This window comes from Rhinoderma darwinii, chromosome 5, assembly GCF_050947455.1.
Source record: "Rhinoderma darwinii isolate aRhiDar2 chromosome 5, aRhiDar2.hap1, whole genome shotgun sequence".
NCBI lineage: Eukaryota > Metazoa > Chordata > Amphibia > Anura > Rhinodermatidae > Rhinoderma > Rhinoderma darwinii.
In genome coordinates this window covers 236,685,483-236,695,917 of record NC_134691.1, presented here as the reverse complement: position 1 = coordinate 236,695,917, position 10,435 = coordinate 236,685,483, and positions in this window count along the sequence as shown.

The window sequence follows — 10,435 nt, the reverse complement described above, 5'->3', positions numbered from 1 at the left end:
ATTTGTGGCCATAAACGGCTATTTGGCACATGGCAGGGCTCAGAAAAGAAGGGTCAATATTTGGCTTTTAGAGATTAATTCCAAAGTCCCTAAGGGACTAAAATAGTGGAAACCCCAAAAAGTGACTCCATTTAGGAAACTAGAACCCTCAAGCAATTCATCTAGGGCAGAAGTTTCAAACAAGTGGCTCGCGGGCCGCATGTGGCCCCTGAAGCTGTCATCTGCGGCCCGCTGACTGAGGGAGAGCAGGCTGAAGGAAAAGCGCCGCACACACCTCCCTGTAGATAGTGCCACCCAACACATCCCACCCTGTGGACAGCGCTGCACCCCTTTCTCTATAGATGGCTTCTTTGGGGCTCCGTCTAGGAGTGGAATCCCCAGCCAAACTTTTTCTTTTAGTCCCACTAGGGGACTTGAAAAACCAATTGTCTAATTGCTGGTATAATACACTGACAAGCAACTTATTATACTTCCGTAAATGGCAATCGTGGAGGCCATTGTTGTCCTCCAGTTGCCATAGAAACCATCAGAACCCAGCGATCGCATCATCACCAGTTGACCGCATGCGGTTTTCAAACGCATCAAAACCGCGTCAACGACGCACCATCTAGCCTTACCCTAAGGGGAGATTCACACGAACGTTGCGTTTTTGCGCGCGCAAACAACGCAGCGTTTTGCGAGCGCAAAAACCATTTGACAGCTGCGTGTGTCATGCGTGTCTGATGCGTGGCTGCGTGATTTTCGCGCAGCCGGCATCATAGAGATGAGGCTTGTCAACGCCCGTCACTGTCCAAGGTGCTGAAAGAGCTAAATCTTTCAGCACCCTCGACAGTGAATGCCGAACACAACAGCGAAAAACCTGTAAAAAAAAAAGATAAAGTTCCTACTTACCGAGAACTTCCCGGCCGTTGCCTTGGTGACGCGTCCTTGGTGACGCGTCCTTGGTGACGCGCCTCTCTTGACATCGGGCCCCACCTCCCTGGATGACGCAGCAGTCCAAGTGACCGCTGCAGCCTGTGATTGGCTGCAGCCTGTGCTTGGCCTGTGATTGGCTGGAGCTGTCACTTGAACTGAAGTGTCATCCCGGGAGGTCGGACTGCAGGAAGGAGACAGGAGTAATCGGTAAGTTAGAACTTCGTTTTTTTTTTACAGGTTAATGTATTTTGGGATCGCAAGTCACTGTCCATGGTGCTGAAACAGTTTAACTCTTTCAGCACCATGGACAGTGACTATCTCCTGACGTCGCGTACCGATAATTTTTTTCCCGGGATCGGCCAAAACGAGTTTGGCCGAACCCGGTGAAGTTCGGTACGCTTGTCCGGCTTCGCTCATCGCAAAGACACTCCGTTTGGATGTTCGGAAACAGAAAAGCACGTGGTGCTTTTCGGTTTTCATTCATCCTTTTCACTGCTGTTGCGCGAATCACGCTCGTCCCACGGAAGTGCTTCCGTGTGGTGCGCGTGATTTTCACGCACCCATTGACTTCAATGGGTGCGTGATGCGCGAAATACGCAGAGTTATTGAACCTGTCGCGCTTTTTGCGCAGCAGACAAACGCTGCGCAAAAAGCACGGACTGTCTGTACTGCCCCATAGACTTGTATTGGTCCATGCGTGCCGCGTGAAAACCACGCGGCCCGCACGGACCGAATACACGCTCGTGTGAATCCCCCCTAACAAAGAGAAACGATTGGCCTGTTCTAACACACCAACCAAGCAGCCAGGGTGGACTCACACGTGGCAGATTTTGTTGCAGACATTTCTGCAACTGAAAATCAGCTCCGTTCATCTGAGTGGAACTTTCAAAAATCCTTACAACTGCTGCAGAAACAACTACATTCAGAATGAATGGAACTGATTTTCACTCGCAGAAACTTCTGCAACAAAATCTGCCGTGTGTGACTGCACCCTACGGCTGTGTTCCCACGTAGCGTAGAGGCTGCAGAATTTCCACAATGGAATTTTGTGCAGAAATTCCGCAGCATATACAGTAGCAGCAAAGTGAATAAGATTTCGAAAATCTCATGAACACGCTGCAGAAAAAAAATCGCTGAAAATTCGTGCGGAGAGTGTTCTGAGGTGCGGCTTTCAATTGCGCAACATATCAATTTATGCTGCAGGTTCTGTGTGAAGATGCTGCGTGTTTTGCCCATAGACTTCAATGGGGAGCATAAATTCTGATTTGTTGCGTTTACGTAGTGGAAACGAAGTAAAAATTGCTGGAAATCCGCAGGAGCACATATACTTTGCTATAATCACTGTTTAACGCTAAATCCGCAGGTAAAACTGTTTCCGCAGCAATATGAGCAGGAAAAACTCACTATTTGGTTCGGATTTTTGTGACAGATTTAGGCTGGGCTCACAAGAGGGTGCGCAAAAAACACTTAACAGCTCCGTGGGGCATCAGCATATGATGCGCGGCTGCGTGCTTTTCGCGCAGCCGCCATCATTAAGACACTCCATTTGGATGTTTGTAGACAGAAAAGCACGTGGTGCTTTTCTGTTTACATTCATCCTTTTGACAGCTGTTGCGCGAATCACGCAGTTCGCACGGAAGTGCTTCCGTGCGGCATGCATGGTTTTCACGCACCCATTGACCTCAATGGGTGCGTGAATCGCGCAAAACACTGAAAGAACGGACATGTCGTGACTTTTTTTCAGCGGACTCACGCTGAGTAAAAATCACGCACATGTCCGCACGGCCCCATAGACTAATATAGGTCCGTGCACAGACGTAATTCCTGTTCGTCTGAATGAAGCCTAACTGCGTTTCTCTTTAGATTCTGCGGCAGATTTTCTGTTGCAGAAAATCTGCAGCGTATCCTGTGTGTGGGAACATATTCTTAAGAAAGCTCTGCTCCCAGCCGTTTAACGCTATAGGTGCCGCAATCAGTAGTGATCATTGTACCTATTCTGTCCTCAATGAATCCAACCATACAATTAATGCTGACATTCAGTGTTCAGTTAGTACTCCAATTAGCACTCATTTAGTGTTTAGTACCCCCATAAAAATCATATATACACATATACAACAGAACACAGACATTTACACACCTAAGTACACATATTTACATACAAACAAATGTACGTGTAGTATACATATAAATATGTAGACATGCCTTGTATAGTTCTATGCTTGTCCAGACCTCTTTGTGGCAGTCCTCGTTGTTCAGGGGTTGACTGAGCATCATCTGTGCCCCTTTTCAGATAAAGTGGTTTTCTGGGACTTTTAATAATAAAAAAAAGTCCAACCTGCAAAAAATAGGAATACAAAAAGACTGCATCTTTCAAACACTGCTGCAATATAGAAAAAGAGAGGAAAACCTGGTATATAAGGGCACTCGACTCATGGATTGTAAAAAATTAACATACAAAAGAAATTAATTGTTAAGGATCTGCCAGGCACAGCGTCTGTATCCACGCCCATAGGTAATCAGCCTGCACCTGCTTCTATGTCTGTGAGACTGACTCCATCTTCCACCACTCAGGATGGCAGGCTTAGGAGTGGGAGAGCCTATCACAGCCTGGCCAGACGGAGCTAGCTCCCGCCCTCTGTCTATTTATACCTGCCTTTCCTGTTCCTCCTTGCTTGTGATTCTTGTTTTGTTTCCTGGCCCTGCTGCAGCTTCTTTAACCATTTGACCCTGCTTCATATCGACCCTGGCTTACTGACTACTCTCCTGCTCTGCGTTTGGTACCTCGTACTCTCCTGCTTTGACTCGGCTCGTTCACCACTCTGTTGCTCGTGGTGTTGCCGTGGGCAACTGCCCCTTTTCCCTTGCTTCTGTGTACCCTTGTCTGTTTGTCTGTCAGGCACTTATTGAGCGTAGGGACCGTCGCCCAGTTGTACCCCGTCGCCTAGGGTGGGACGTTGCAAGTAGGCAGGGACTGAGTGGCGGGTAGATTAGGGCTCACTTGTCTGTTTCCTTACCCCGAAATTACATAATCACAAGCCATATACCTACTCTACCCTGGTCCCTCACACTACTATGGACCCCCTTAAGACCCTGGTTCAGCAAATGCAGCGTCTCTCCCTACAGGTCCAGGCCCTGGCTCAGAGGGTCAACCAGCCTGATGCTACCATGGTAGTGCCCCTCACCTCACCTCTTGAACCCCACCTCAAGTTGCCTGACCGGTTCTCAGGGGACCGGAAGACTTTTCTCTCCTTTCGGGAGAGTTGTAGGCTCTATTTTCGTTTAAAGCCCCACTCCTCAGGTTCTGAGAGCCAGCGGGTGGGTATAATTATGTCCCGGCTCCAGGAAGGGCCCCAAGAATGGGCCTTCTCCTTGGCTCCTGACGCCCCTGAACTTTCCTCTGTTGATCTTTTCTTTTCTGCTCTCGGACTCATTTATGACGAGACTGACAGTACTGCCTTTGCCGAGAGTCAGCTGGTGACCTTACGTCAGGGTAAGAGACCTGTTGAGGAGTATTGCTCTGACTTTAGGAAGTGGTGCATAGCGTCTCGGTGGAATGACCCTGCCTTAAGGTGCCAGTTTAGGTTGGGTCTGTCGAACGCCCTGAAAGACCTGCTAGTTAGCTATCCCTCTTCTGACTCCCTAGACCAGGTTATGGCTTTAGCGGTACAACTTGACCGACGTCTCAGGGAACGACAACGTGAACGTTTTTGTGTTTTCTCCTCTGACTCCCCCATGATGCCTCCCGAGGTTCCGTTGCTTCGTTCTTCGACGGAAGACTCGGAGGTACCTATGCAACTCGGGGCCTCCGTGTCCCCCCAACAACGTAGAGAGTTCCGCAGGAAGAATGGTCTCTGCTTCTATTGTGGGGATGACAAGCATCAAGTGAACACCTGTCCTAGGCGTAAGAATAAGAAGCCGGAAAAGTTCCGCGCCTAAGTGATCATCGGGGAGGTCACTTGGGCGCACAGGTATTTCCCGTAAATATGAAACGTAATAAAATCTTGCTTCCCTTTCAGGTCTCTTTTGGTGGTAGGTCTGCTACCGGAAGTGCCTTCGTGGATTCAGGGTCGTCTGCTAATATCATGCCTGTGGAATTTGCTATCTCTCTAGCTATGCCTTTGATTGATTTGCCTAAACCTGTCCCGGTAGTGGGTATCGAATCCACTCCTCTTGCTAATGGTTATTTTACACAGCATATCCCTGTTTTTGAACTCCTTGTGGGCTCCATGCATTTGGAGCAGTGCTCTGTACTGTTGATGCAGGGATTATCGTCCGATTTGGTTTTAGGCCTTCCCTGGTTGCAGTTGCATAATCCCACGTTTGACTGGAATACTGGGGATCGTACCAAATGGGGTAATGAATGCTTGACGTCATGTTTTTCTGTTAATTCTATTTCTCCCTCTGAGGAGGTGAACACGCTACCTGAGTTTGTTCAGGACTTCGCTGATGTTTTCTCTAAGGAGGCCTCCGAAGTGTTACCTCCTCATAGAGAATACGATTGCGCTATCGATTTGGTACCAGGAGCTAAGCTCCCTAAGGGTAGGATATTCAATCTCTCTTGTCCCGAACGTGAAGCCATGAGTGAGTATATCCAGGAATGCCTGGCCAAGGGTTACATTCGCCCCTCTACGTCTCCGGTAGGTGCTGGCTTCTTCTTCGTAGGGAAGACAGATGGTGGTCTTAGGACATGCATTGACTACCGTAACTTGAATAAGGTCACTGTAAGGAACCAGTATCCCCTTCCTTTGATTCCTGATCTCTTTAATCAGGTGCAGGGGGCCCAATGGTTCTCTAAGTTTGATCTACGGGGGGGCGTATAACCTTATCCGCATCAAAGAGGGGGATGAGTGGAAGACTGCGTTTAACCCGCCCGAAGGTCATTTCGAATACCTCGTCATGCCCTTTGGGTTGTGTAATGCTCCCGCGGTCTTCCAGAATTTCATAAATGGGATTTTAGGAGATTACCTGGGGGTATTTCTTGTAGTGTACCTTGATGACATACTTGTGTTTTCCAAGGACTGGTCCTCCTACATTGAGCATGTTTGGAAGGTGCTCCAGGTCCTTCAGGAAAACAAACTGTTTGCTAAGACCGAAAAATGTGTGTTTGGGGTGCAAGAGATACCATTTTTGGGTCAAATCCTCACTCCTCATGAATTCCGCATGGACCCCTCCAAGGTCCAGGCTGTGGCGGAATGGGTCCAACCTGCCTCCCTGAAAGCGTTACAGTGTTTCTTGGGGTTCGCTAATTATTACAGGAGATTTATTGCTAACTTCTCGGTCATCGCTAAGCCTCTTACGGACCTCACTCGCAAAGGTGCTGATCTCCTCCACTGGCCTCCTGAGGCTGTCCAGGCTTTTGAGGTCCTTAAGAAGTGCTTTATCTCGGCCCCGGTGCTGGTCCAGCCCAACCAAATGGAGCCATTTATCGTGGAGGTTGACGCATCCGAGGTGGGAGTGGGGGCTGTCTTGTCCCAGGGTACCAGGTCCCTCACCCATCTCCGTCCCTGTGCCTACTTCTCCAGGAAGTTTTCGCCCACTGAGAGTAACTATGATATTGGCAACCGCGAACTCTTAGCCATTAAATGGGCATTTGAAGAGTGGCGCCACTTCCTGGAGGGGGCTAGGCACCAGGTAACGGTCCTTACCGACCACAAGAATCTGGTTTTCCTAGAATCTGCCCGGAGGCTAAACCCGAGACAAGCTCGATGGGCGTTATTTTTTACCAGATTCAATTTTTTGGTTACCTATAGGGCTGGGTGTAAAAATATTAAGGCTGATGCACTGTCGCGTAGCTTCGTGGCCAGCCCTCCTTCAGAGGAAGATCCTGCTTGTATTTTGCCTCCAGGTATAATCATTTCCTCTATTGATTCTGATTTAGTCTCTGTAATTGCTGCTGATCAAGGTTCAGCTCCCAGGAACCTTCCTGAGAACAAGCTGTTTGTTCCCCTGCAAGTCCGGCTAAGGGTACTTTTGGAAAATCATGACTCCGCACTATCTGGTCATCCAGGCATCCTGGGTACCAAGCACCTCATTGCCAGAAACTATTGGTGGCCTGGGTTGCCTAAAGACGTTAAGGCCTACGTCGCCGCTTGTGAGGTTTGTGCTAGGTCCAAGACTCCCAGGTCCCGACCAGCGGGCTTACTACGTTCTTTGCCCATTCCCCAGAGACCTTGGACCCATATCTCCATGGATTTTATCACCGATTTGCTTCCATCTCAAGGCAAGTCGGTGGTGTGGGTTGTAGTAGACCGCTTCAGTAAGATGTGCCACTTTGTGCCCCTCAAAAAACTACCCAATGCTAAGACGTTAGCTACCTTGTTTGTCAAACACATCCTGCGTCTCCATGGGGTCCCTGTCAATATTGTTTCTGACAGAGGGGTACAATTTGTTTCTTTGTTTTGGAGAGCCTTCTGTAAAAAGTTGGAGATTGATCTGTCCTTCTCCTCTGCCTTCCATCCTGAAACTAATGGCCAAACCGAGAGGACTAATCAGTCTATAGAACAGTATTTAAGGTGTTTTATCTCTGACTGTCAATATGATTGGGTCTCATTCATTCCCCTCGCCGAATTTTCCCTTAATAACCGGGTCAGTAACTCGTCAGGGGTCTCCCCCTTTTTCTGTAATTTTGGGTTTAATCCACGGTTCTCCTCCGTTTCACCTGGTAGTTCCAACAATCCCGAGGTAGAGGTCGTTCATCGAGAACTGTGCACAGTCTGGGCCCAGGTTCAGAAGAACCTAGAGGCGTCCCAGAGCATACAAAAAACTCAGGCAGATAGAAGACGTTCTGCTAACCCCTTGTTTGTGGTCGGGGATCTGGTGTGGCTATCGTCTAAGAACTTGCGCCTTAAAGTCCCGTCCAAGAAGTTTGCTCCCCGGTTTATAGGGCCGTACAAGGTCATTGAAGTCCTCAATCCTGTCTCCTTCCGACTGGAGTTGCCCCCATCTTTTGAATACATGACGTGTTTCATGCCTCCCTCCTTAAACGCTGCTCCCCGTCCTTAGCTCCCTCGAGGAAACCTCCTGTCCCCGTTCTCACCCCTGAGGGGGTAGAATTCGAGGTGGCCAAGATTCTGCACAGCAAGATGATCCAAGGCTCCCTCCAGTACCTGGTTCATTGGAGAGGATACGGGCCTGAGGAGAGGACTTGGGTACCCGCCCGGGATGTTCACGCTGGGGTATTGGTCAGGAGGTTCCACCTTCGTTTCCTCAATAAACCAGGTCCATCTAGAAAGGGTCCGGTGGCCCCTCATAAAAGGGGGGGTACTGTTAAGGATCTGCCCGGCACAGCGTCTGTATCCACGCCCATAGGTAATCAGCCTGCACCTGCTTCTATGTCTGTGAGACTGACTCCATCTTCCACCACTCAGGATGGCAGGCTTAGGAGTGGGAGAGCCTATCACAGCCTGGCCAGACGGAGCTAGCTCCCGCCCTCTGTCTATTTATACCTGCCTTTCCTGTTCCTCCTTGCTTGTGATTCTTGTTTTGTTTTCTGGCCCTGCTGCAGCTTCTTTAACCATTTGACCCTGCTTCATATCGACCCTGGCTTACTGACTACTCTCTTGCTCTGCGTTTGGTACCTCGTACTCTCCTGGTTTGACTCGGCTCGTTCACCACTCTGTTGCTCGCGGTGTTGCCGCGGGCAACTGCCCCTTTTCCCTTGCTTCTGTGTACCCTTGTCTGTTTGTCTGTCGGGCACTTATTGAGCGTAGGGACCGTCGCCCAGTTGTACCCCGTCGCCTAGGGTGGGTCGTTGCAAGTAGGCAGGGACTGAGTGGCGGGTAGATTAGGGCTCACTTGTCTGTTTCCTTACCCCGACATTACATTAATTATTAATTAAAAATATCAATATCAAGACGTCCGCCATACCGGTAGTCCTATATAGCGGGAATAGAGAACGCACACCCGGCCGGGTCAAAGTTACACCAATGTCATAAAAGTATTATATTTACAACACAGCCAATAATATAAATGCAAAGTATTACAAATATAGAGAAAGTGCATTGTAATATATAGACTGCTGCAAGATGTTAGATCACTATGGATAAAACGTGGCTACTTTGACCGTCACTGCGGCCTACAGCCATTGGATGAAGCAGCAGTGTAATATTGAATCACTACTAAAGCAATATCTCTGCAGCTTAGTCATCCCAATTGAGTGTAAAGGACCGGTGAGGAACTTGGACAATAAGTATATACAGTGAAGGAAATAAGTATTTGATCCCTTGCTGATTTTGTACGTTTGCCCACTGTCAAAGTCATGAACAGTCTAGAATTTTTAGGCTAGTTTAATTTTACCAGTGAGAGATAGATTATATTAAAAAAAATACAAAAAATAAAATAGTCAAAATTATATATATTTATTTGCATTGTGCACAGAGAAATAAGTATTTGATCCCCTACCAACCATTAAGAGTTCAGCCTCCTCCAGACCAGTTACATGCTCCAAATCAACTTGGTGCCTGCATTAAAGACAGCTGTCTTAAATGGTCACCTGTATAAAAGACTCCTGTCCACAGACTCAATTAATCAGTCTGACTCTAACCTCTAAAACATGGGCAAGACCAAAGAGCTTTCTAAGGTTGTCAGGGACAAGATCATAGACCTGCACAAGGCTGGAATGGGCTACAAAACCATAAGTAAGACGCTGGGTGAGAAGGAGACAACTGTTGGTGCAATAGTAAGAAAATGGAAGACATACAAAATGACTGTCAATCGACATCGATCTGGGGCTCCATGCAAAATCTCACCTCGTGGAGTATCCTTGATCCTGAGGAAGGTGAGAGTTCAGCCGAAAACTACACGGGGGAAACTTGTTAATGATCTCAAGGCAGCTGGGACCACAGTCACCAAGAAAACCATTGGTAACACATTACGCCGTAATGGATTAAAATCCTGCAGTGCCCGCAAGGTCCCCCTGCTCAAGAAGGCACATGTACAGGCCCGTCCGAAGTTTGCAAATGCACATCTGGATGATTCTGAGAGTGATTGGGAGAAGGTGCTGTGGTCAGATGAGACTAAAATTGAGCTCTTTAGCATTAACTCAACTCGCCGTGTTTGGAGGAAGAGAAATGCTGCCTATGACCCAAAGAACACCGTCCCCACTGTCAAGCATGGAGGTGGAAACATTATGTTTTGGGGGTATTTCTCTGCTAAGGGCACAGGACTACTTCACCGCATCAATGGGAGAATGGATGGAGCCATGTACCGTCAAATCCTGAGTGACAACCTCCTTCCCTCCACCAGGACATTAAAAATGGCTCGTGGCTGGGTCTTCCAGCACGACAATGACCCGAAACATACAGCCAAGGCAAAAAGAAGTGGCTCAAAAAGAAGCACATTAAGGTCATGGAGAGGCCTAGCCAGTCTCCAGACCTTAATCCCATCGAAAACTTATGGAGGGAGCTGAAGATCCGAGTTGCCAAGCGACAGCCTCGAAATCTTAATGATTTACATATGATCTGCAAAGAGGAGTGGTCCAAAATTCCATCTAAAATGTGTGCAAACCTCATCATCAACTACA